Source organism: Patagioenas fasciata, unplaced genomic scaffold (genome assembly GCF_037038585.1).
Source record: "Patagioenas fasciata isolate bPatFas1 unplaced genomic scaffold, bPatFas1.hap1 Unplaced_252, whole genome shotgun sequence".
Taxonomy (NCBI): domain Eukaryota; kingdom Metazoa; phylum Chordata; class Aves; order Columbiformes; family Columbidae; genus Patagioenas; species Patagioenas fasciata.
The window spans coordinates 25,424-51,968 of NW_027288680.1; the positions used below are offsets into that span (position 1 = coordinate 25,424).

Sequence of the window (26,545 nt, forward strand, 5' to 3'; positions counted from 1 at the left end):
ACTCTAGTCCTACTTGGAAATCACTGTGTCTCATTATAGTGTTTATATTTCTGTCCTGTCTAGCTAGTTACGTCAGCAGGGAAAAGACCATGAGAGCAGGCATGGGGAACATGTTCTAATGTTGCCCAGGAATAGAAACACAGACACTTGTGCTTCTGGAAAGTGATAACCCAGATATTTTTCCACTGCAAAATTATCGGTCAAACATATACATGTAAGATTTACAAGACCTTTATTTGCATTTTTACAGCTTTTACTTTCACGAGCTCAGAGGATGCCTTAACACACATGATGCAGCTATCAAGTGCATTTTGACAAACCAGCCTTTAGCAAGTGAAGATTAGTGAGCTATTCCAAAACTGTGATTTTATGTGTGCTGCTTATATAAAAAGAGTATTAAAATGAATACAATGGGCTTTCTACCAAAGTACTGATGACATATAGAATATTGAAACAAATAGCTGATGATGCAAAAAGTGTTGTGAGAGAATTTTTTTTTAACGCACTGCATCATCAGATGTTTGTATGATTGGTTTGGAACTGTTGTTGTGACTTTTCTCAGCTGCCTGTCCATTCTCCACTACTGATTCTTGCCATCATTACTCTGGAGCTGTTAGTCCTGACTCCAACATATTTACAAGATAAAGAGGAGTTGTTTTGTCATGTTAACAGAATATTCCTTGAAAATAACAAGTTCTATATGTTTTAATTGTAAAAAGATTAATATGTTCACCTACCTAATAATTACTTCCTAAATGTCTTTCTTCTGTAGGACTCATTCCCAAGATACCTGGTATGGCCTGGTGTTGGGAAGTTATATCTAAAATGACTATTGAAATCATCACTTCAAAAGAACTCCACACCATAATAAACCAACAAAGAAAACATAACACAAAACATGAGAGCATCAACATTTATATAATATCTCCCACCCAAAAGAATCTCAAAATCCCTGCTGAATGCGATCATTCTAAACATCCTTCATTCATATTGTTAGATATTTCATTTTCTTTGAATATTAAGCAAATGGTTTAGATTCACTACTGTGTTCATATTGCAACAGATACTTAGGCATCACTATCCTCTGATATGCATATATATAATTATATATATATTTTTTCAGTCTAACAAAAATTTCTGTACTTTGGAGGTTAGTTGCTATTATTGAAAAATACTCAGTGTAATCTCAGAACAGTTTGGAACAGGACATGAGATAGAAACCCACTGTTGGTGAAATAAGGATATAGTGAGGTGATATACAGTTACATGAGCAGGAATTCTCCAAGGACATTTTGATGACGTCCTCTGCTGATGTGAAAAGCTGCACAAGATTATTAATGATCACAAGTGGTCAGGATGCTTTGCATGGCCAGAGATAGGATAAAAATAAAACAAAACATTTTTATTTTAACAGTGTGCTAGTATAGAAACCTGCTTTGTGTTATAGTACCATCCTTATTGGAATAGATCAAAAGTCTATTGATTCTTCTACAGGCAAGTGAACTACAGAAGTCCAGGGAAGAGTGCACCCATCACTCTGAGCTTGAGAAGCAATGTATTTTGATGCTCTTGAATATGCCTAAAACCAGAATAGGAGATTTCTGAGGGGAAACAATAACAGTTCTCTGTTGAGACTGGAAGGTGCGTGATAATCAGAATCTCCTTGGAATAACAAGGGAAAGTCTGTTGGTGTGGTGTTTTCCTAATCACATGCTCTTAATGAAAATTATGTGGTGGGGGTCACTGAAAATCAGGTTAACCATATGGCAAGCACAGTGGTTGCTTTGTAATGCATGGGCTTGCTAAGGATTAGAAATCTATTAGAGAACAGATTTGAAATTCCATTGAAGAAAGTAATGAACAGCATTTCAGTGGAGAGAAAGTAATCTCAGATAAGCGGAGAGCACAGTCAGTTTGACAGTGTGTTGAAGAGGTTCAAGGGGCAAAGTAAAAGTCACGCAAAACCACTGTGGAGATATACTGAGGTGAAGTCCTTTTAATGTTTATTGTGCTGCAGACAAAGCACATGCGAGATCAGATCTATTAAAAGCAACTCTCAAAATACGGAACGCACATGGCTAAAGAAGTACTTAGCTAAGAAGCAGATTAAAAGTCTCAAAGATCCTTCAAATAAAAGGTAAGAAGCCAGTGAATTATGTTGTTTCTAAATGTTCAGTAAACTATCAGTAGATCAAAATTATACATGAAATGACTCCACAAGGTACACAGAATCTATAAAAAGAGATGAGGATATATTTTGAAACTCCAAAATCTGAAAAGGGAACAAAAAGTGTACCTCTAATTTTTATTTTACAAACAGAATCCAACCCCCAAAACCCTAGAAGGCATCTCTCTCCAGCTATAGAATAAACTGTTAACAAAATAGTTACTCAAGCTGGATTTCCTCATTTATTAGGATATGTCACTTGTGTTCCCAGTGGAACTACATGAATATGTTTTTTTCAAAACAACGAGCAGTACCACAGAAATCAGTATGCAAATAGTGTGTAACTTCACTGTCACTACCAGGCTGCCCTGGATTCCAGACTTGATGTGTCGTAAGAATTTATTCTCCCTGCGTAGCATGTATACTGGGCCTAAATTGACTGTTGGCATAGGTAGATAATTCATGAGTAGTGAATTTTTACCTTTTGTTTCTCCATGCTATGGGAATCGTTAAACTCTATGATGTGATGTGGCATAGTTTACTTTCCTCACTGCCCACCTACCAGCAGATAAATAAATGAACCATTTCTGGGTGTGCCTTTGTTCCTACCATTTCAGAGTTCATAGTGAATACAGAAAACTGAGAAAGGAAAAATACTTCGAGGCATAATCTGCTGTTTAGCTTGAGTAACATCTTAATAAACATGTCCTTCTGTTAATAGACCTATACTGGGAAAAGAAAGAGGGTTCTGCAGGGAGCAGGTGGATGTCAAACTTGTGTCTGTACCAGCCAGCAGACAGTTATTAGCTCACAAACTGTCTGACCTGGGATTTAGGGGTCTTTGGATCAGTGTTTGGCCCTGATTTCTGTGTCACCTCACACAGATAATTTAATCATTACACATTCCTATTCTGCATCAATAGAATTGATCTGAAGCATGGAATTTCTCTGCCCTGAAGAACACATGGTAAGAAAGTATTTGTTCTCAAGATACAGAGGGCAGTGTCACTCACAGGCCTCTTGCTTGATATTTTCCCCCATAATTTCTTACAACATATAGCAGACAACTTCTCATCCATTCTCAGGCTTTTTATAGTTTTTTGTTTGTTTGTTTGTTTGTTTGTTTTATTTTTGTTTGTTTGTTTTCAGGGGGAGGCAGGGGGAGGGGGGTGGGTCGGTTTTTTGACTGTTTTATTTTAACTTAAACATTGATGCGTTGTTTTCTTTCCATTCTCTTTTACAAGTCGTTCTTTTAATGTATTCTCTAGTTGTGTGGTCTATCCCACTAAGCTGCAACTCAGAATAATTTCCAGCACTCAACTACCTGCACTTGTGCATATACACTCCAGTGTTTCAATGAAAGCTGCTTCTCCATGCCTTTCTCTACTACAACAGAAATTATAATGCATTTCCATTCTACAGTCTTTCTGACTAAACAGTTTTTCTCTTCCATCTCAGCTGAACCCCATACCAACAACCTCAGTCACATTTTTCCTACCTTGCACCCCCTTTTGAAACATTCTACACCCCCGCTCTTGACTTCTCTGCACACGTTTATGGCAATTTATTCCGGTGAAAACTATATGCCTTTCTTCCATGAAACAACCATTTGACCTTCCTGCCTCATCCCAGATTGCCTTACAGTCTTTATAATGGTTCTGCAAGTGTCATCTTCTCCCCTGGTTCAGGTGCAAGTTTCTGAGTTGTACTTCTTCTCTAATAACCTCAAATTGCCACAATGCCATCTTATTTTGTCCTCAATTTGCCTTATATCTGTATATTTCCCCTCCTTTACCTTGTCCTTTCCCTCTCTCTGCTTGAGCTTTTCTCTTCACAGTACATTCATATCTCAGTCTTTCCTATATTAATAAAAATTGCATATGCACCCTTAGCTTCATATACCTTTGCAAGTACATCCTCAATTTTCTTTCTTCTTTTCATTTCTATGTAATTGAAAGTATTATTTATTTCCTTCTGTAGATCCATGTTAACTATTAATCTCTCATATTGTTCTTGTGACACTAACTGTCTTTTGCTCTGGACCTGTGTAGCTCATAGACTAGTCAGACCTTGTTCCATAATTGCAGCTTTTAAGTGCTACAGCAATAGTGATAACAGTAGTAGATAGGATCCTATTGACATTCAGCACTGTAATCAGAAACTTCAAAAATGCTTATAAATAGTACAGAGAAATTATTGGCAGGGAGGTCAGATGTCTCCTAGTTTTTTTTAAAAAACAGAAAACAAAATTAAAGTACCCTTTATGAGCATGGTTTAAGTCTGATTTTCTTGGATTAAATCAGATTAACCCACTAAGCACCATTCATAGCTTCAGAACCTGATTCAAGTATTTACTTTCATGAAGCTCGGAGATGTTGAAGTGTTTCTCATGTTGTTTCAGTCTTTTTCATCACTGTGATAAGCAAGGATTTAAAAGAAGAGTTTGGCAAAAAAAAGAAGTCAGAGGACAGTTTGCAGCTACCCGAACTGAGTGCTCAGGCAAAAGAATAACCAGTTATGTTGAGCTGAATCTCCTTTTATACTAATAGAAAATGATATGGGCTGAACTGTTAAAAATGAGGAGTCTTTCAGAAGAAGACTCCCAAGAGACAAGGATGGAAATGTGGTTTTCTCTGGAGTGTGACCAAAGATTCTACTGTGAATATTGGATTATGCAAGCTGTTATTTATTTATGTGTGGCAACAGATCAATCAAGACCTCTCTTACATTAACATTTTTCTGCTGTCCTATAAAGCTAAAAATGTTTGTATATCTCTCAAAAGGTATTTAGGTCTTGCATGTATGTGCAGCATCCTCTCCATCTGTGATCTGAAGGGCTTCTTGGAATGTGCTCCACATTTCATCTAGTTTGCAACTACATAATTAAGAAAAAATACTCACTCTGTCTGGCTGAGTAAAACTTTTACCAAAACAGGGTTCTGTATCTGTATTTCTCATCTAGCTTCCTGTCCAAACCTTGGCGACTCCTAATTGGTTTTGGATAACCTCTGTTTTTTATGCAGCCACCTTCTGTTCTTTTCAGTGGCTGGTGTCTCTAGCGGCTTGCCAACAGGAGCTGTTTGTTTCCCAGCTCTCAACTAGTCTGCATTTCTCAACAAGGTAGTTTTATGGACTATCTTAACGAAAGTGTTGAAGTTCAAATGTGTTCATCTCTTCATCAAACTTCTAATTAGAAAAACCCTGTCTCAACATGTTCATTATCTTCTGTGTCTCCCTATTATCATCTACCTCTATTTTCAGTGTACGTTTTTGCTCTCTGAGGTACAGTAGAACATAATTTTAAGTATGAGTGGAGTGTTTGCATAGTTATTTCCAGCTTTCTTCTTTATGGCTATTATTGTGTATTGATGATCACAACATAATGGTGGATGGAGTTTTGGCAAATCAAAAACTTCTCTGTAGTCCCAGATCTCAGTGTAAATGGAAGACAAGTGGATATTGCCCATATAAAAAGGGAAATTCAAGGAGAAATTCTACCTCCGAAGGTTTCCACTCTCAAATATCCCAAGACATATATTCCTTGCATTTTGCCAGTCAGCCAGTCAAATTTTCCCTTCCCTAAGTTTTTTGTGGCACTGATGGGAGACCCACAGGGAAACTCAAAGGACTCAAAGTTAACCTCACCTGGGGGTGTGACTATCCATACTGGACTTTCATAATCTAATCTGGTTTTGCTTTCAGGAGGGGTACAGGCAGAAGACATCTCTTGTAAGAAAGGACTGATACATTTGTACCCTTAATTGTGTATTCTTCTTCTGGCCTGTAGTTTGCACATGCTCTTTGTTCCTTCAGTATAGTGAAGTTGTAGCTTTCAGCATCCTTCACTGCCAGTCATGCCTCTGCAATAAAGGCTTTGCTTTATCCACACATTCATCAAAAATGTAGGTTTAAAGCTAAATGGCAAAAGGATAATCACAGTCGCAAACTAGTCACTAAAAAAGCCCTTGAATTTCCACAAAGAATTTTCTGCACAGAAGGTAATGACTCAAGATTTATGCTATTCCTTGGTATGAAATTTTTGAAATTTGTAAAGTCATATAAACACAAAGTGGTGCAAAAGAAGGAAGAATGCCATTTCCATGCATAGCATCTTGCTACCAAGACAAGACTATCTAGGGACTGTACAGTTCTTTGTTCACTGAAGATGCACTTTGGTCTCTAATAACCAGTGTTGGGTCTCCATCTCCAATGAACTGTCCCTCAGGCAATATTTAATTGGGTAGTACAGTAATTTTGTGATCAAGATATAAATTCATTACAGACTAGACTACGACTGACAAACTCATTTCACCTATAACCTAAACTGAATATGAACTCAACTCTTTCCAGGTAGGAAGCTGATGTATAAAATTATTTTCAACTTATTGCCAGGGGATTTAGAGTGCACATTTTTAGTGGTTTAATATGGGCTTTAAACCTGAAACCAGTTACTTAAAGAACTGGCCAAAATCAAGCTATACAGGTAAAGCATATATTTTTTCAAAATAGGATCACTTCACAGGATTTTGGTGTTACCAAAATAGTGCTTTTCACAGGGAAAGACAAAACACTTTTAATTTATTTTAGCATTGAAATACATGGACATAATATTTATTAGAAATATGTCTATATGCTATATTCTTGACTATGTAAAAGCTAAATAAATGCTACAGTGCTCACAACATGTATATTTTTTATGTTTCAACAGTGATGACAAATTTGGAACAGTTTTAAAAGATGCTTTACATTAAACAGAATACAGACATCCCTAATGGTGAATGTTGGTCAACATCTTTTTTAAAGCAGACCCCTAAAAATTTACCACAAGTGCAGAGTCCATCTGGAAGGGAAGATAATGGCTTTCGCAGACATTTTAATATGTTGAAATTAAGCAAAGCAAAAATTACATTTATGCTGTGCAATTAATAACTTTCAATAATCATTAAAAGCCTCTCTTTCTCAACAGAAATGAAAGACTTACTAGCTTCACGCCTCAGTGAACAAAGTCCTTTCAAGAATATTTCACTGCTGTTACATAAGTTTATTGTCTGAATAGATATTCCTATTGATCACTGTTTGCTTTACATTTTTTCATTACATATTTAAAATTGACATATATTTGAATACTTGCCATTATATGGTCCTTGGAGATATTCATTTAGTAGGTCAAATAATCATTATATTTCACTAGGATGCTGGGTTTTAATTCATTTAACATTTTTATCTTACATCAGTTTTTTCTTTAAGAGAATTTTGGTGCATATACAGGATTTGTATAAAACTGTGTAGTAAATTTATTCTTTTAACAGTTTTATTCTTTCATCAGAAATTCATTTAAATGGATTCTACTATATATCAAATTCACTGCCAGTGTGGCTTTAGGTCAGGCTGTAATTGATGCAAAGGCGATGAGATATTAAAAGAGAAAGGAAATATCTGAAATTGCAAAGGGTTCAAAAAGCATGCCATTGTAAGGCCATGACGTTCTACAGATACGATAGGAGTGTGGAATGCACCCCTAATACACCATTTTAGTCCAAAGCCTGGTATAATTGCTAATTTCAAGTTTTACTAAAATCACAATCTGTGCTAAGAGAATGGTTGTTTTTAAATCTCGATGGAGCATATCAACTGAAGAATCACCTATAGCCCCCTCTATTGTGATAAATAACCCTACAAGTATGAAAACAGAAAATTGTAGAGAAGAAGCTTTCTTCTTTTTCAGTTTGTTCATGCAGTCCATTTGCCATATTCAGTTGTTTTGTTTCGATGATGCAGGTTGCTCTGTTAGTATGGGAAACACAGAACAGTAGCTGTAAGAGAATACATACCTTTTCCAAGTTTTAAGATTTAAGGTAGATTGGTAATGACAAAAAATAACAGAAAAGAATGAAGCTAAAACTAGTAAGAGATATCATGCATGTGTGCATGAATAGAAAGAAAGAAACTATAGAAAAAAGGAAAATTATGTGGATAGTGTAAATATGTTAAGATTTCCTACATACAAAAAAATAGTAGGAAAATTTCATTTTCTCAATTTCTATATGGCCTTTACTGCCATTTAATGTATGCAACATAAGGATATGATTTTTAAAATACCGAACAAAGTTAATTTATGTGACCTTCTGATGAGATAGCTAAGGTGTTTCACTGCAGAGCCAGGGATGTGAATTCAAACCTTGTTCCAGATTCAGCCCCACAACTGCCTATTGCTTATCTTGCTGACAACAGCTTCTCGGTCATGTGCATAGTGAAGTCAAAGCACATCAGAAATGCAGCTGGCTGTATGATATCTTCAGTGCTATTCTCTGCAGAAGCTCGTGTAACTTTGCTTCTCTGGAAACAAAGGGTTCAGGATATACAGGGTAACCTACAGACCTCTGATAGTATTGATGCTTTCAAACAGTTAACTTGCATGCCCTCAAAGTAAATAGAAGAAGAAAATAATGTTTTCAAACTAACAGAACACAGAAAAATAAATAAATAGAATAAATATGTTGCAAAATAGCTGAGGAAAATTAAGAAAATTTGAAACTATATACTAGGAGCTAGAGTCCATAATATGTATGTCTTTAAGAAAGACTATGTGTCTTTATGCAATGTGTCATTAATTCTAATGGAAAAATCTCCAATAAAAACAATTTATTATTGCATCTCTATTTTTTTAAGGAAAAACATAAAACTGGCTCCTTTGTTTTATTATATGTATGTGACCTATGAAGTATATCCTTGTCAATTTTAAATCATTCTTTTGCTATAATCACCAAAGGTTGGAGGGAAGTTTGGAACATAGGTAGGATTTCAGCACTGAATGGAATGGTTGGTTAGATCAATGAAGAAATATATAATTAAGAGTCTGTTGGACATGTACTGTGCTTATTGTTTTGATTCAGCAAATAATTAACTATACAAAGAAATGGTTTACATGTGAAATAAAAAAAAAGTGTTCTTACTCAGAGATTACAAAGTTGGACATAATTTTTGGTGTTTTTCGTGGTTACTTTTTAGACACTGATGCGTGGAGTAAGAGGTAGAAAGCAGGGTCCTGTGGTAGCGCTCAGACCAAACCTAAGCTTAGGGTAGAGGTTAGGAGAGAGACTAAGTCCAGTGTTGGGGCAGACTGCAGAAGGAATGCCAAGGAAAGTGGTAGGCTACAGAATGATTATTCTACTGAACAATTTTGCACTTGGACTGTGTCTGGAGTTCCTTGAGTAAGGCCCATCTGTGGCCTTATGTGGAAGCCACAGTTAGGTGAGAGAGAAACCCAAGAGCTTCCCTTGGAGTGGGGTGGGAAAGCACCTCCCAAAGGAAGTGGTGGGCTACAGAAAGGCTTCTCCTCTGTGCTTCCATACGGATGGTGCTTGGGTGTCCTGATCTAAGGCTGAGCCCTCTATGATGGTGAGCACTAGGCTTAGGAGGGAATCAAAGACCAGAGCTACTTTTGGACTAGAGCTGCAAAGGACCATCAAAGAAGTAGCACCTACAAAAAGATTAATTGCCTGACAACTTTTTCATCTCAGTCCTGCCTGAGGGTCCTTGCCTGAGAACCAATGTCAGTGTCAAGACATAGGGCTGGGGATAGATAGGGTGAGGGTTAGAATGGAGAAAAAGACTAGAGCTCCTGTAGGAGTCGGACTGGAAAGTGTCTGTCAGGGTAAGTGGTAGGCTACAGAAAGATTTGAACATGTTTTCATTAGATCTGTTCCTGGCAGTCAAGGGGTAAGAGTCAGACACCTTTAGCATTAGAGATAGAGTTAGGAGAGATACAAAGCCTAGGTTTTCTTTTAGACTGTTGACAAGGAGGCTTCCAAGGGAAGTGGTAGGTTATGAAAAGATTATTACTCTGACAAATTTATCATCTGGGCCATGCATGGGAGTCCTGGTGAAAGGCTGAACTCTCTGTAACTCTTAGCATTAAAATTAGGCTTATAAGAGATAGAGTCCAGAGCTCTTGTTGAAGTAGGGCTGGAAAGAGATTACCAGGGGAAGATGTGAGCTACAGAAATACGACTTGCACCACAACTTTTTCATCTGGACCACACCTGAGAGTCCTGGGATAAGGCTGAGCTCTCTGTGACAGTTATTGTTGGGGTAATTTTCAGGGTGAGGAGAGAGACAAAGCCTGGAGCTTGAGATAGCGTGGGGTTGGAAAGGGTCTGCCAGTGAAAGTGGTGGGCTAGAAAAATATTATTCTCATTAACTCTTTTTTAATTTGGGCTTTGCCCAGGGGCCATGAGGTAAGCCTGAAATTCGGTGCTGGGAGAGAGACAAAGGCTAGTGGGGTTGCAAAGTAGCTGCCAAGTCATATGGTGGGCTACAAAGAACATACTTTCCTGACTGTAGTTCTGTCCACCACTGGGACTGCCAAGTCAATGCTGAGCAAAGGCCAGTCCTTATGGTTGGGGCTACGGTTGGCATTAGGATAGAGACAAAGCCTACGACTCTTGTTGGAATCAGACTGCAAAAGGGCTGCAAAAGGAAGTGGTGGGCTAGGAAAGTATTCATCTCCTAAATTTTGTACCTAGCCATGCATAGGAGATCCTTAACTAAGATTCAGCAAAGGCCAAGTGATAAGGTTGAGGTTAGGGTTGGATTTAAGTTAAGGTTTGAGTTTAGAGACAAAACCTAGGGCAGTCATTGGAGTGGATGTGAAAAAGATATACAGGGAAAAGGAGTAGGCTGCAAAAAGATTTCTACCCTGACTACTTTGTAATCTGCACCATGTCTGGGGGTCTTAGGTTAGTGCTGAGCCAAGGCCAAGCTAAACAATTGGGGCTATGTTTAATTTTAGAGAGCGGCAGAATCTTTTTCTTGTCTTGCAAAGTGGCTGGAAATGACCCGCCAAGGAAGTGGTGGGCAAGCACCATGGTGCTGGCTAGCTTTTGTATAAGTGCCAGGACAGTGACAAAGCATCAAGCTTTCGTTGGAGTGTGACTACAAAGAGAATGCTGAGGGTAGGATTAGGATGCTAAACATTTCTCTCATTATTCCATTATCATCTGGGCCATGGCTAGTATCCTGGGTTAAGGCTCAGTTCACCCTTCACATTAGAGTTAATATTGGAGTTAGGAGAAAGACAAAGTCTATATGCCCCACTGGAGGATACAGAGACATTTCTAAGGGAAGGGCTAGGTTACCAAAATATTTTTCTGGGCCACATATGTTCCTCTTTAGCTGACACTTAGTCCATATCCACTGCTAAGACTAGCATTAAAATTATGCAAAGGATTTAGGAGAGAGACAAATCTTGGGGATCTGGGTGGAGTAAGGCTGCATGGGGGCTGCCAAGGGAAGGGGTAGGCCACAGAAAGATTTCTTCTGCGATAACTTTTTCCCTTCAACCATGCCTGGAGGCCCCAGGCTATGACTCAGAGCACAACACATTTTAGGTCTATGGTTAAAAGTATGGTGAAGATTAGGTTTAGTGTTAAGAGAGAGACAATGCCTCAATCTCCAGCTGTAGTGGGGCTGCCAAAGGGCTGGCAAGAGGAGTGATATCCTGCAGAACAGTTTTTGTCCTGACAGCTTTTTTATCTGGGTGATGGCTTCTGAGTGTGGGCCAAGTCTCAGCCCATCCTGGTGTTTAGGGTTAAGGTTAGCAGAGAGGCAGTTTGCGCTTTCTTCACTCAACCTGATAATTGGTTTTTCACTTTCCTTTCTAAGAGAGCTCTGTATTTAGAGGATATCCTTCCATCACATTTGAAGTTATGTCTCTAGACTGGTGTGATGGCTCTGTATGTCAGAGAGTTCGTTCCTTCAGCTTGCTGCAGTCAATTTACTTTTGACAACCAAGAAATTTGATTTTTATAATGAGGCATAAATCACAGGAAAGAGGTGTCTATAATGGACTTCAACAGAGATAGGAGCAAGACTACAGTAGTTCATATCAACAGGATTTCATAACAGAGAGCCGCACACTAAAGGAGATACTCTTCATGGAGAAGAAGAATTTTGAGAAATTTGGAACAGGTAGGTAAAAGTCACACAGCTTGGAGGTTTAAAAGATGCTGTCTTTAAAAGATGCTGTTTAAAAGATGATGTCTTGTTATGGTCCATTGTTGTTTTGGTGGGGTGCTTGGTTTGATATATGATAATACCACTGAGCCAGGAAGCTGGCTGAAAACAGAAAGATGGGGTGAAGTGCGGCATGCTTGAAACAGCTGCAGTATGCCTCACTGCTCGGTACACAGAGCTGCATGTTTGTTAAATTGAATTATACCTTTAAATTAATTCAATTGAATGTGAGACTAATGAATTATAAATAATTCTCAGCGAGGCTATGAATATGGCTTGATAGAACCTACCACCACAAATAGGAAAAGCCTATAAAAATGTATTTTCATGTTTACATATCACTCCCCTGTGGTGGATTAGCAAGCAGAAAGAAGTCTAAACCACAGGGGGAAGGTTTAAATAGGATGATGCAGACATTAGTGAATGATTAACAGCAATTTCACAAAGGTGGAGGGTAAGTTGCTCATTTTGCAGAATCTCACAAATGTGTTTTGAACAATTAAGTAAATTTGTTCAGCAAAAGCTTAATTAAGACCACCACTAATTAACAACAACTATTTATCTCAATGTATAGACTGGGTGTACACCCTATGTGGAAAGTACAGCATTAACCAACATGAAGGTGTTCAAGGGTTCTTGGGCCTATCTAGTCTAGCTAATGTTTTGAAACCTCATCTCCAGAGAACAGCAGGAGCCACTCAGAGAACATTACACAGTTCTCCTGAAAGCCCTCTGCTAGCCTCTGACAGAGATTTCCTAATAGATTGCATATACATATACAGCATACACCCACAGCCAGCTCTGTGGACCAGCGCACGAGTGGATAGGGTCAAATCCCTGTCCCCTTTGGTGAAATGATGGATGCTGCTTTCAACACTCTTGACACTTCTGCAAAAAACAGACTGGGTCGTGTGTCTGCAAGTCAATTCAAGGCAGAGAATGAAGGGAACGTTCTCATATCCTTCTTTGCTCCTGTTTCCTCTAACATCCCACCCGCCCCTTCCTTCTTGTTGCTCTTGTTTTCTATGAGACCAAATGTAATCTGTCCTTGGCTGATAATACCAATATTTTCAAATGCTGCTTACTCTCTTTTACGGATAATACTATTTTGGCACAGTTGGGCACACACATGAGAACAAGTGACATTTGTGTCATTTAATTGCTTTTTTTTCTTGTCAGTGGGAGACAAAAAGACTCGTGCCCTTAATAACTTCTGATGAGAGTTGATTAGGAAATAAGTAATTCCTGGAAAGCATTTTGAGAGGAAGCACAAATTTTCCTTTAAAAAGAGAACAAAGAACTCTTTTTACAGTTTTATCAAAACCTTCTTACCTGTCATTTTACTCTATTGTTAAACATTCTCCCTGCTTTTCATGTCATACATTCTGGATACACAATGACTCTAGTTGTCTGTATCCAGAGCTCCAGTGAAGAGGTGTTGATTGTCAGATAATGGTAAACCAGGTAAGTCTCTCTGATGGCTGTTGAATACAGCTCTTCCTTCGAAATAGTTCCATGAATGTTGTTAAAAATTTAGTAGGAAATATGGTGCACTTGCACGGTAGACATAGCAACATATAAGTTAAATACTGTTTAGTATGTTTAGTATTAATGTTCTGTACTCTTAAGAAGACACCTATATTCCGGTCAGATTTCTGTGCCTTCCCAAGACTTAACAAAGATGTTTTATAGAAACACATCCTTCTATGACTGAAGCCTCTGCTGCTTTGTGCCTAAATCATGGAGTTTACTTGGATTCCATCTATTGGCTTGGTGCTCCAGAATATACCTTGAATACCTAATTTTTTTATACATTTAGTATTTTATTTACATCTCTCCTATATTATGATGTTTTCAGAGTCATAGTGTTATTCAAGCAATAATTTTCCACATCTCAGAAATCCCAGTATTACTTCCTTAGCAGTTTATATGAATGCTCAGTTCAAAAATATCTGTTACCTTGTTTACCAAGACTTTCGACTTAACACATGAATTCACTAAAAGGTCAGCTAATTTTATTGTTCCATTAAGAAAACAGTATGTCTTGTTCTATATTTGTATCCAAGATGTAAACTGAATTTCTACTAAACCAAGTAGAGTATTTCTATTCTTTTATCAACAAGTTATAAAAACTAGCTAATTTTTAGCTAGCCATTTCAAAATCCTGCTTATTTTCTGTTGGCATACTTCTAAATCATTACTGCATACAGCAGTACAATAAATGAAACATATTCAAATAGTATCATAGCCACAAAAAGTGGAAAAAAAAAAAAAAAAGGAGTCAGGACTGGAAACCATGTATTATCTTCGAATCAGGTTATGAAGAGTGTTCTTATCAGTCTGCTTACATGCTTTGTTTGTCCTAACAGCACTCGGAATATTCATAAAGAATTAGCTCTTCTTCTTCTATCAGTGTCTTAAATAAAGAACTAATGGTGTCAGGACAGCTTGCTTTGGCATTTATGAAACATAGTATGATCAACCTGTAACTGACTATAGGGGTAGCTGGAAGAGCATATTTTCAGATTGCTTCATTTTCTGTTGTCAGAAAATCTGTCGACCTCAGCTGGAAGGCTTTAGCAGTTCCCCTGCTTCAAGGAGGCATCTACAAACTGTCATGCCCTTGAGAAGCATCTGTCATTTAATTTTACTAAACAACATCCAGGTCAATCTGCAGAAGAGTATCCAGGTTCTCATCCTCTACCTTCTCCTCCTTTTTTTGTTTTCCCCTCTAGTTCTTCAGAGCCCCTGGGGGTGTGTGGGGAGCCGGATGCTGCCCCTGGGGAGCTGGGCTGTGCAGGAAGCAGAACTCCACAAGCTGCCACCTGTCTTCCTGGGGAGGGCATTTGGACAGGGGCGAGGGGGGAAACAGGGAAAAACAGGGGGGAAGCAGGCTGTTGCAGCACTTCTCCCTATTCTTCGACCTTCTTGGTCTCAAGGTAACTCATTCTCTTGCCTCTTGAGGCATCAGCTTTGAAGTGACCTCTCCTTCCCTCCTGGAGGCAGGGTTTAGACCCGCTCCCTGCATCTCCTACATGGATCACTGTCAATATCAATAATATCACACTAGGTACCCAAAGAGGCAGACTTAAGATCACATGAATACCTTATATTCAGGTATTTCTATTTTTTCATGAGCTTTCCAAAACTTTCAGCCTTACAGTAGCATAGCTGTGCCTCTTCACTATTTTTTCAACAATATGCAGCTATAATTTAGCTATACTGGCTAGTTTTCCACTGCTACCAAGCTCTCTTCAACTGCTGGTGTCACTTTGCCCACTGGTGAACACAAACCCCCGTTTGCCACTTGAGGTTCTCACCTCTCACTGCCCACTGCAAGCCACACTGGAGGAACAGATGCGAGTGGGTAGGGAGGTGAAGATGGAAGCCTCTTCCTTAGCAATCCCAGCAGTGTGGCAACGAAGACCTAGAGAAAATCAAATGAACAGGAGGAGTTTCTTCTTGGCATATGCAGCGATAAACAGCCCTGTTTCCATGTTAGTAGGCAGACCTCTGCAGAGCTGGGTTACCTGCTCCTAGAGAAAAATCCACAGATTCCTTATGGATTTTATTTTCCTGCTGCCTTGTCAGGTATGCATGTTCCTCTGGAGCATGGATGAGCCACTTCGCCATAGGACAGAGCAAGGTACCTTCCAGATCCCTGTATATCTGTGGCAGCTGGGTTGGCTTTGGGGACAGAGAGAAGGCAGGGAACCACTACTCTGCAGTGTGACCATACTGCTGCCACTGCTTTGTCTACAGGGAAACACATTGCTTAGATTTGACGCTTCACTAGTCTTAGAAGCAACTGTCATGTCTCAGAGAAAGTGCTGGATTGCCATAATCTGGTTGTGAGGTGATAGGCGTTTGTCTAGCTGGGTTTAGGTCACCAGGTGGGATGGCGTACAGTTTTCGAGTTAGTTCCAGGACGTAAAATAGGTAGAAAGATGTCAATTTGAACTTCAATGTAACAACGGATTATGGAGGGTTTCTTTCTCTAGCAGAGTGTTTTGCTGATTTGTGGCTGTCTGTCTTAGATGCTGCAGATTCTGCGAAGTGCCTGCTGCTTCCTGTAAGTATAAGCTCAGTTTTGCGAAGGTTTAACGTTAACCAGCTGTTCCACAACCATATGGTGACCTGAGCAAGACACTGGACTGACTGGATTTCTGTGGTGTTATTGAATGTAGGCTTTTATGTGGATGCAGAAAAATACAAGATAGACAAGTATATTAAATAAGTCTCTCCCCCTTTGTATTCACTTCTCTTGGAGCAGCTGTTTATGCTCCGCCTCTGAACTGAGTCAGTCAATTTACTCCTATAGATACTATATCAAGCCCTTTATACATAATGATTAGACAGCAGCAAAATGTACATCTGGTAATATGTGCAGAAATCCAACACAAAACTTAAGCTTCCCTCACAGAGAAAGAAATGAGCCCTAACCATGACCGAACAGGTTAATGACAAAACTGCACCAAGTAAATTCATTCTGCAACATGAAAGCAGAATCAAAGACATTAGGCATAAGCAATTGCATATTTAAGTTACAATTAAAAGAGTGCCTCAAGCCATATTTGTCAGCATCTATTCCTGCATAAAGAGTGTTTTATAATTAACAAAGGATTACAATTGAGTTAAATCTTAACACTTTGCATTGCTGATTTTCTGTAAACAAAGTGATTAGTTTGGCTTAGCTCTGTATTCCAAGCAACCTTTGTAAGAAGTCCACTGAAAACTACCATCCATCTCTTAAATGCAACAGTTTTTTCTGACCTGGCTTCCTTAAACATTTTAGTTTGTTGTTGTTTTTTTGGTTTGTTTTTTTTTTTTTTTTTACAAGGATTAAAAAAAATATACTGTGGAGTAAAATTATCTCAGCTTTGAAAATACGAAATTGCATCTGAAGCAGTGCCTCAGTATGTAGTAATTTACTGTGGTGGCTCTTAAGCACAGATGGGAGAGTATAGAAAGAGGATTAAACTGCTTTCCATATCCTAAACTTTATCAGGGATAACACAGAAAACTGTGTCATTCATTACCTCCTGGGAAATTCTTAAGTGTTAACAATTTATCTAGCTGATACATTAGAAAAGCTAGGAAGTATTTTTTTTTTCATTAGCAATAGCAGACTGCAAGTAAAATGAAAGTCAAAGTTGCATTGCAAGAGTTTTATTCACATGTCAAACAGAGGAAATTAGTTGCTTCACCTGGAAATATTGATCGTAGTATATCCAAGCCAAAATCTAAGTGTATGGACCCAAGAACTACACTGATGAGTGTCTTTATTTCTAGAAAGGTTATTTTTGCTGCATTACAAGTAAAGAATACTGAGACACTTTCTGTGATACTTTCTGTCATACAAGGTCTGTGTTCATATACTGAGCTTCCTGTCACGAAACCAAAATGTTTTAGGATTAAGTTCAGAACCTATTAAAATCAAAAGAAATACCCTCATTAACATTTAGCAGACTTCAGATGAGACCTATCCAAAGATTCAGCTGATAATACCAATACATGCAAGAGATTACAACCAAAGTCTCTTTATCCCTTGTAATTATATCCCCCTCATGTTTGTTTTCACTTGTATGCTTTGGTATTTTTTCTAGACACTTCTGTTTAAGCTGTGCACTTAGATTTAGCAGAGCTTTATGACTGAATCAGTTTTTCAATGACTTCTGAGTTTCTACAAATCCAAAGTTATAATGCTCATGTGAGAAGTTCACTGTGATTTTCTGTAAAATAGATGACATCACAGAGTTCTTGCTCTTGTAAATAAACCCACTAATATAACATGGTTTTTAATTAGAAAGAAAGAAAGAAAGCAGCAGATCTATACTTGCAGGGTTTTATAGATGTTATTTTAAACCAGTTAATGAAATTCCATATGTACACACATACTTATGCATGTACTTCTCTGCCTCAAGAGTATGCACTTCAACCTGAAAGTAGTAAGTCAATTAAAAAATTTTCCATAAGATTTCTTTGTCAAATTCCATAAGACTTCTGCGTGAAAGCTTGGACCTCTCACAGACAGCTGTAATGAATCTCTCTGTTACTGGTATTTTTGACTGTTTCCACTGCAAGTGTTTGCTACCAGATCTGTTTATCATCTCTTAGCTTGTGTTATATTAATCTTTACTCCCACTGGCTTTTTGTAGGCTGGACTCAGCTTATCTTCCACTACTAAGATTAATATAAAATCAACAGGTAACAGGCAACTGTAGGATACCTTTTGAAGATGAGGAAACATCTCTGGACTACTTAAGACCACGTGAGTAGACACACTGCTCAGTATACTGAGAGGTTTGAACATGAACAGATGAGTAACCCACCTCCAACAGTGGCTGAAATTGTTGTTAGTCATATTCAGAAATATAATTTCAGCCCTCATATTGTGTTTTTTTCTTTTTGACTATCTAATCCCTTAATAATATATTATGCCTCAGTTGCTGTGTGTGAGATAAATAATATATCCTCTTTAAGTGTACACTGGCATCCAGAAAAGCTATGGTGGCAGCTAACACCACTCATAGTAGCAGTAAGAGTTTCCAGTTCTGGGCTAGGACATTTGCATACACATTTGTCCTCTCCTAATCAATTTTCACATAATGTCATCATTTTCTCTTTAAGAAGATTCCCTGTATCCACCCACTCCAAGCGAGTTTTTTCAGCAAGGTGCGTCTGACAACATCGTCTGACTTCCCTGTGGTTAATGCTGCACACAGCAGCAAGCTACTAACGACTGCATTTGGTTTTGCACTGGTTTTATGAAACAGCTCCTCCCTCACCCTGACAGTTTCTCTCCTGCAAATTCCCAGAGACCAGAGGAAGGAGGTAGGCAGCGAGCAGAGAGAGCTGGTGGAAGAAGCAGCTGCATGCTTACTTTTGTACCCCCAGAGGTCATAAATTAGAGATAATAAAGAAGATTACAGACTGGTAATTGTACTGCATATACCGTGCAGTTTACAAAACAACTGCAAAATTAAACAGTTTCCACTTTCATTCTGAGGACAAGCAAATATCTTCGCTGGGTTCTCAAGACACAAATCTACAATTCTGAAGTGTGGTTCAGATTTCTGTCTTCTGCAGTCTTCTTGCCTGAATACCTATAGCCAGTCATCCAAAACATTCTAGTTTACTTGCTGCAACAGTTTTCATTTCTGCTTCAGTGAATTAAATTAGTATTTAATGTTTATTGAAGCTGGGCCTGAAGAATCCAGTCATATCCCCTGTCAAGTGACTGCTCTAGCAACCAGACCAGAGTCATGCTCAATCATAGGCGCACACATACCCACCCAGCTGGTATATAATTAGTCTGTACGAAGTAGAAGAGCCAATTCAGGAGTCTGCAGAAGGAAAATGTCTTTCACCTGGTGGCTGAAGTAATCACATGGAAGAGGAAAACAGAAACCACAAGAGAATTTGAACCCCAATTCCCATAGTGAGAAAGGATGCTTCAATCGCTGCAGTCAGTGGGCTGCTGGGTAAGGGGCAGCAGGAGGGGAAAGTTCTGTCCACTCCTTTACCCTTATTCCCTACAAAGCTTCAAGTAAATTTGGTCTGACAAAAGCAGTCAGATTAATCACTGATGTAACATGGAACATGAATGCATAAATTGCGCATTCATGTTATGATTTAACTTAAATATAGGGTAGCTGTCTAGCTGGTCTATAGGATCAAGAATTCTACAATATCTGGATTTCTTCACAGTCAGACTTCACATTTCTAAGTATCTTTAAGCACCTGAAGAGTGAGGACATAACTTAAATTACAGATTTGAAAATCAGTGATTTGGATTCAGACATCCCATCATCAGTGTCTACTAGATGACATGTATATGATTATGCTTTTTAGTGATCCAGACAATAGGCTCATCTGTGTGACAACATGGGGATAATACCAGTTTTCCTGTTGCAAGGATGTTCAAAGTATAACTGTGCTAAAGACTATTAAGTTTTAGATCTGATAATAATGGTACAGTGTGGGTGCCTACAGTAGAAGGTGGGAACATATGTCTAGCGAAGCCACTTTTACAGTCCTACTTATACACTATAATGGGTAAAACTGTTTCTAGATGTTTGTAGCACCAAACCAGTATGTGTGTGGTTCACTGAGCTATTCCTGATGGGCATTTGTAGTTTATTTGTGGACATTACTTTCTGCATACAGAGATGTTTTCTTTTGTGTGTTATTAGGATAACAGGTTGTTGAACCACATCTGGATTCAACAGAGCAAATCTTGCCTGTTCCATGGTTATCTAGGACAAAAAAGTCATCCATTCCATTGAATGCTACTTTGAAGAATCTGAGTGAAATAAGAGCAGGGAGAGTCACAGGGGGATGGGTCACTCTTTGATGTACAAGTCTTTGAACTGTAACTGTGTCTCTTGTCTGTAACTTTTTTTGCAGATCTATGGATGTCAGTCTTCTTCAAGAACTGCCTTGATTGTTCCTTTTTCTCAGAAGTTGAAAAAAGTTACACTATCCAGGTAGAAATTCTTATGCAAATACAGAAATGCTGCTGTAGAGTTTTCTCTCTGTCTCCCCTCTCAATCAGTCTATAATTCATTAGGATATTAATTCTTCTGTTGAAAGACTCTGTTCTACCTAAAGCAGAACAAAACTGAAAATTCCTCAACAGCGTTTTTTTTTCCTCTACCTTTTTTTCATGTATGTTCCAGTTTTCAAGTTATCCATCATAGGCTTTTGGTGAGTTGCCTGAGGTAATCATGATCTGCTAAATTGGGGCTGGGGGGGTGAGAAAGGCTACCTACTCAACCTTTAATAAAGTTTCAGGAACTGCCAGCTCCAAGCATCATGTTTAACTAGGATGGATTTAAATGAGTTATAATATCCAGTTACTAGCTCTGAGACAATTTGGCAGTCTGAGGTACCACGAGGACTCAGCTACAGCAAGCAAGGCTGTTCTCCACAGAAATTAATATGTGCTGGTATGCTGCCAAGGTTATTCTGGTGCTGCAGATGGCATCTACAGTTCTTACTGTACAAGCCTGAGTTTAATGCGACTCATGCAGACAGTGTGTAACTGATTCAATTTTTTTTACCAGCATGTGATAACCAAGTTTAATTCCTTCCCCGCCCCCCCAAATAATTTAGAACACACTGATATCTTATGTGTTGTTCCTGCAACACGTCCTGACAACAGTGTACAGACTTCTTCCCTTTAACATTCGCATCTCCTGCATATTTGATTACCTTAATAAAAGCCAGTAATTTCTCCAGTAGTGGGTACAGATGGGGTATATGTTGCCATAGGGCATGAGGACTGCTACTGTTTTTAAAGGGTCCCTAAGAGGCAAATACAGTTCTCCCACATGGCATGGTGTGTTTGTAGAAGTGAAAGAAGGTGCGATAACACACGGAGAAGCAATAAGACAGTATAGCAGGGTCATGGATAGTCAAAACCGAGGACACTCCAAGCTGGAGGCTCTGTAAATCACATGCACAGGGATGTAAACAGCTCAAATTGCCGCTGCATCAGTTGATGTATCCTTGCCTCTGAAAAATAACACTGTCGCAAAAATTAGCTACATGGCTGTAACTGGACGAGCTGACATAACTCAGATGAAAAACATAAAGCTCTTCTACTATTTACCAACTGAAGGGTTATCCAGAGTAACTTCCAAAGAATATAAAGGTCCTGTAAAAACAGTGTGGAGCTGTTAAACTCTGTAAAACAGTAAGGTGGAAAGAAGTGCTCTGTATAGCCACATGTATTTCCTGCTGCAACATGAACTATTTTATGTGGTTGATTCCAGTTCCTGGCTATATTTGCAATCCTAAAGTGTTTAGACCATTGTCTTTTCAGCAAATTTTGTACTTCCTGGATGCGCTGGTACTCACACTTCAGAACAGGTCTAGAACATTAGGTTTCTTAACTGTATTTTATTAACTGCAGATTGAAACCTAAGTTGCAGAGTGTTAGAGAAAATCTTTATTTGACACAACAGCAACTGTGTAGCCTTTAATATAGAACTGATATGGATTGCTGATCTTCTCTGGTTGTATGAAAGATTTGCTTTATCATGAAGATGGTTTTAAAAAGCTGCTGACTCTACGTTAGAATTAGTGTGGTCACAATGTGGTGCTTGTACAGAAGAATTTATTTGGAAGTATTTGTAAAAGAACAGGCTGCTGGTAACAGGTATGTTATCTATATTAGCTAAAGATCCATAAAATGTATGAAAATTGAATGAGGAATGTCTGAGTCCCTACTTTGCATTTCCAAAAAGATGAGACTAACACAAACCTGATAAGAAAATTAAAACTTAAACCAGGAGCTCACAAATGACATTGTTAGGCTTTAGTTTTTCCCTTCTAGATGCTGCTATGCCTCCACTGTCTTCCAGCGAATTACTCCTGATTTGTATGAGTGAGAGCAGAGATAGGGCATAAGAGTCTCAGACTCCTAAAGGTCAAAGGAATATTTTAAATCTGATGTTGTGTCTACAAATACAGGCAGATGCAAGTCTGAATTGGCTGGCTGTGAACCAGTTCCAGCCCAGAAAAATGCAGTTAAGATGGTGGTATGGACATAATTATACATTCAACTCAGAATCTACCCATCTAGGTGTGGGTGGGTGGCTGCGTGAGCCAGCTGGCTCTTTCTGTTTCACTTGGAGCTTGGGGCTGTCAGCAGCCATCTGTGGGTAACTCCTGGAGATAAGGTGGTGTGTGGGAACAAGAGGGGGTGCCTGTGGCCACAGAGAGTGGGTGCAAGTTAGGTTAGGAAGACTGTCCTCAGGCTGCATCCAACTTGCTGTGTAAATTGGTAGAGGAACTCTGAATTAAGTTGCCAGAAGTGCTCAGATCGATAGATGGATTCCTTTTGTTTTCATTTAGCTTTGGATCAGGCTCTCAAGGAAGAAATAGATGACTGAAGTCCTTAACCTGAATTCTCACAGGCAAAAGTGGAGAGGCAATCTTTCTCGCAGAGTGGATTGGAAAACCTCTGTTGGCCTTTCCAAGTTCTGTTCTTAAATGCTCACAAAAGCTCTGGGTGGCTACAAAGTTAGAGGGCAGTGCTGAATGGAGCTGTTTCAAGCAGGGTGTACTTAATAAGACTGTCATCTTGATATTAAAAAAAAAAAATAGCCATTAAAGTAAAAGGGAATTGAGGAGGATGGGAAGATAAATGTTTGCGAAACAGGCTGGTTTCTTTGAATTTCCCAATCCATTACATAACAAAAATGCATGAACTGTGTGATTAAGACTACTAAGTAATCAGTACAGAAGTCAATTCTGTTTAGTGAGGATTCAAATCCCCTTGAGGCTTTAAAATGTTTTTTTAAAGTCTAAGGAGGTGGGGGGGTGTGACATCTCTTCTATAAATGCACAGAATTACTAAGCACAGGGGATTTATTTAACCAGGAAACTTACATTATTGAGATTAGACATCTCATTTTCAAGGTGCTCCTGAAAGATAATGACTCCTATACCCATAATTCACTGTAGACATCCGTTTTGTCTGATAATACATAAATTGGCCTGACGATAGAAGTTAGCAGTTTTCACTCTACATTGTAGTATAGTGCTAGATAGCAATAAAAAATGCGTGGGTTGGATTGACTGAGTTCCATCAAAATTATAGAGCAGAGGATTTGGCCCTCCTATTTAGGAAACACATATTTCCTTTCTATAACAGAAATGCAGTTTTTCCTTTTTTTAAGATAGAACTGTGCACCCCCCCCCCAAAAAAAAAAAAAAATCTTCTTGGAAAAGGGAAAGAACAATGTGATTATTTATCCTGGAAGGAATGTTATCGTCAAGGCTGAATTTTACAATTAATTGTATGGGAATCACCATGTACTTTATGGTGTTGTGATTAAATGTGATCAGTGAGCAGAAGAAGGTGCATGAAATTCTGATTGCACTGAATTTTATAGAAATTTTGCAATTGACTTTAAGAGACACAGATTTTCCCTGGGATTCTGGGAACTGTGAAATCATTTTACTTACCTGCTTGATTTTGAGTTATAGGATATTAGCTCTTCATGTCTTTATTTGCTTGATTTTCTGGGCTGAAGTAAATGTTATGGCTATTTATGCCAAACCTTTAACTGAGATGAAGTCTGTTGCAAATCCTTATTGCAAACATGTAAAAGCTGCTGTGTTGAATTGATCATTGCATCTGTATAATTGTCTTGTCAAAGGAGGAGGGGAATACTGCAATTTGACAGGGGTAAGGGGGCTATGAAGCTTTTTCCTTACGAATTTTTAATTACCTGCTGAATGTAAAAGGAAGAAATGAAGAAGCTGTTTCTAAATTGAAGTAGAATCTAAAAGAAAAAAAAAATCAATAATGTTTAAAGAATCAGATTTTCAGTTAGTACTTCATCAGTCCTTTCCAAACTATTTAGTAGATGTAATTTAGAGCCAGTGATTGGAACACTTGATTCAGGAATATCAAATGTTTGTGGTCTGAAATGGAGCTTTTTACCATTTGGAGTATCTTCAGGGGGTGTTCATGACAGAAAATTTTAAACTAGTTCTATAATAGCAATTTCCTAAGTTCAAATGATGGCTTCTCATAGATCATTTGGTCATGGGTTGTGAGTCAACAAAGAAAGCATTCTACTCAGAACTGCTTTGTCATCTGCTTATTTTAAGTGAACAGAAGGAGGTGAAATGAAACAGGGGTTTTATTCAGTGCACCACCTACATGGTTGTCTTCACGTGTTAGAAAATGTACTGTGTTTACCCTGAGCTCGTGATAAAATAATTTAGCCTTTTATGTGGAATGCATAGAGAAACGTGATCTCTTAGCATATGGTTAGTTATATATTTAACACTTGTACTATATGAGGCAGTAACATTGTTATTCTAAATTTTAAATCTGTATGAAGATGCTCAGATGATCAATAGAAGATGATTAGAGGATAAATAGAGATATCTTTTCATTAAGGATGCTGTGGGAGGAAAAAAAAGAAGGGAGAAGAAAAAAGGGACAAATATTAATTCTAGGTTTACTGAAATGTGTCCAGGTTAACAACTACTAACACATTATTTTTTTCCTTTGTCCAGCAAACCGAAGAAATCTGTGAGTTGCACAGCTCTGCTGGTGAGTTCTCATAGTCACAGCTGAAACTTCACCAGTAGAATGACAAGCATAGCACTGGGGGCCTGGAGCCAAGGAGGAATTGTGAGTACCTCAGTCATGGTTCAACCTCAGCTGCTTGTATGCCAGGCTGGATTATGGGTTGCCACTTACTGTGAATGCACAGATGAAATCTAGTCTCCTGAATAAGACAAGGATACTTTGAGATCTCAGCCATGAAATCTTTTCACTGTGCAGGAATAGAAACCTCTGTATATAAAGTCCTGATTTGTGGGCGTTTTTTCTTTTTAATGTGTTTGAATTATTTCCAAGGATGCAGAGCACAAAAATGTAGAGATCTTGTAGCAGAATTAAATGTTAACAGTAGTGCAAGATTAGAGCTAGGAAGTGAAAGTTCAAGTGTTTACTGTTTGGTAAAACTGATTTCTGTACCCTCATTATACTGTGGGTTTGCTGTTCTGGTATGCTGGTGCTGCTGCAAATTACTCTATTTAAATCAGAGAAAATGTGCATAGATTTCACAATACTAATGTCACCTTCAAATTTGCTCAACTTAGTTACTATTTTAAAAATTATTTTCAAAGCTCACATTTTTATGTGGACAGCTGTGATATGACATGGTATTAAGAACTCTCGCTGAGTATTTTATTTATATTATTCATCCTGATCAACCAATCACAAGCTGTTGCATTTTATTTTAATTATTTTATTAGGAATTTCCTCGCAGTTGGTAGTTTATACACTAGTCTAGGACTGGAACCCGATGGATAATGTCATCTATAGTTTTAGGCGTATCAACAAGCTTGACTGCTACTGATGGCGATATCAGTGAATTCGTAGACGTTTGAAATGTTACCTTTTCATAAGAGAAGTCCTAACACTGTAAGTGCTCAGAGCCATATAATAATATATTTGCAGTCTTTAGTCTTAAGGTTTTAGTGGCTTCCATCTAGAATATCTGCAGCAGTGCTTTTGTATTCCAGTTGAAGTCTTCTACTGAAAACTACTTTTTGTAAAGCTATTAACTCAGCAGAATAGAAATCAGAGTATGTTACTTTTCTGTGTTTCTCAAGTTGGGTATTTGAACTGGATATTTTAAACCTGATTGAATAACTTTCACCCAATGCTATCACCCTGTTGCCTTCAGTACAGATATATGCAGAGAGCTGACACAGCTGGAAACAAAAAAGGATGGATGCACCAGGATGTGAAATGAGAGCAACTGAGTTCTAGAGTTCTGTCTTTTGAATGAAGGAAATCAAACAAGACATCTGAAGCACGCACTT

General features: G+C 38.3%; 1 long non-coding RNA gene across 2 annotated transcripts; it reads left to right on the forward strand.

The window, feature by feature from the left end:
* The first annotated feature begins 1,921 nt into the window (after positions 1-1,921).
* Positions 1,922-26,545, forward strand: LOC139826814 (uncharacterized). Of its 2 annotated transcripts, none has more exons than XR_011736942.1 (5): positions 1,922-2,137; positions 18,340-18,452; positions 20,591-20,670; positions 25,226-25,343; positions 26,407-26,545. It is a non-coding gene; the product is annotated as an uncharacterized lncRNA (long non-coding RNA). The 2 variants fall into 2 exon arrangements; XR_011736943.1 differs by having other exon boundaries at positions 26,412-26,545.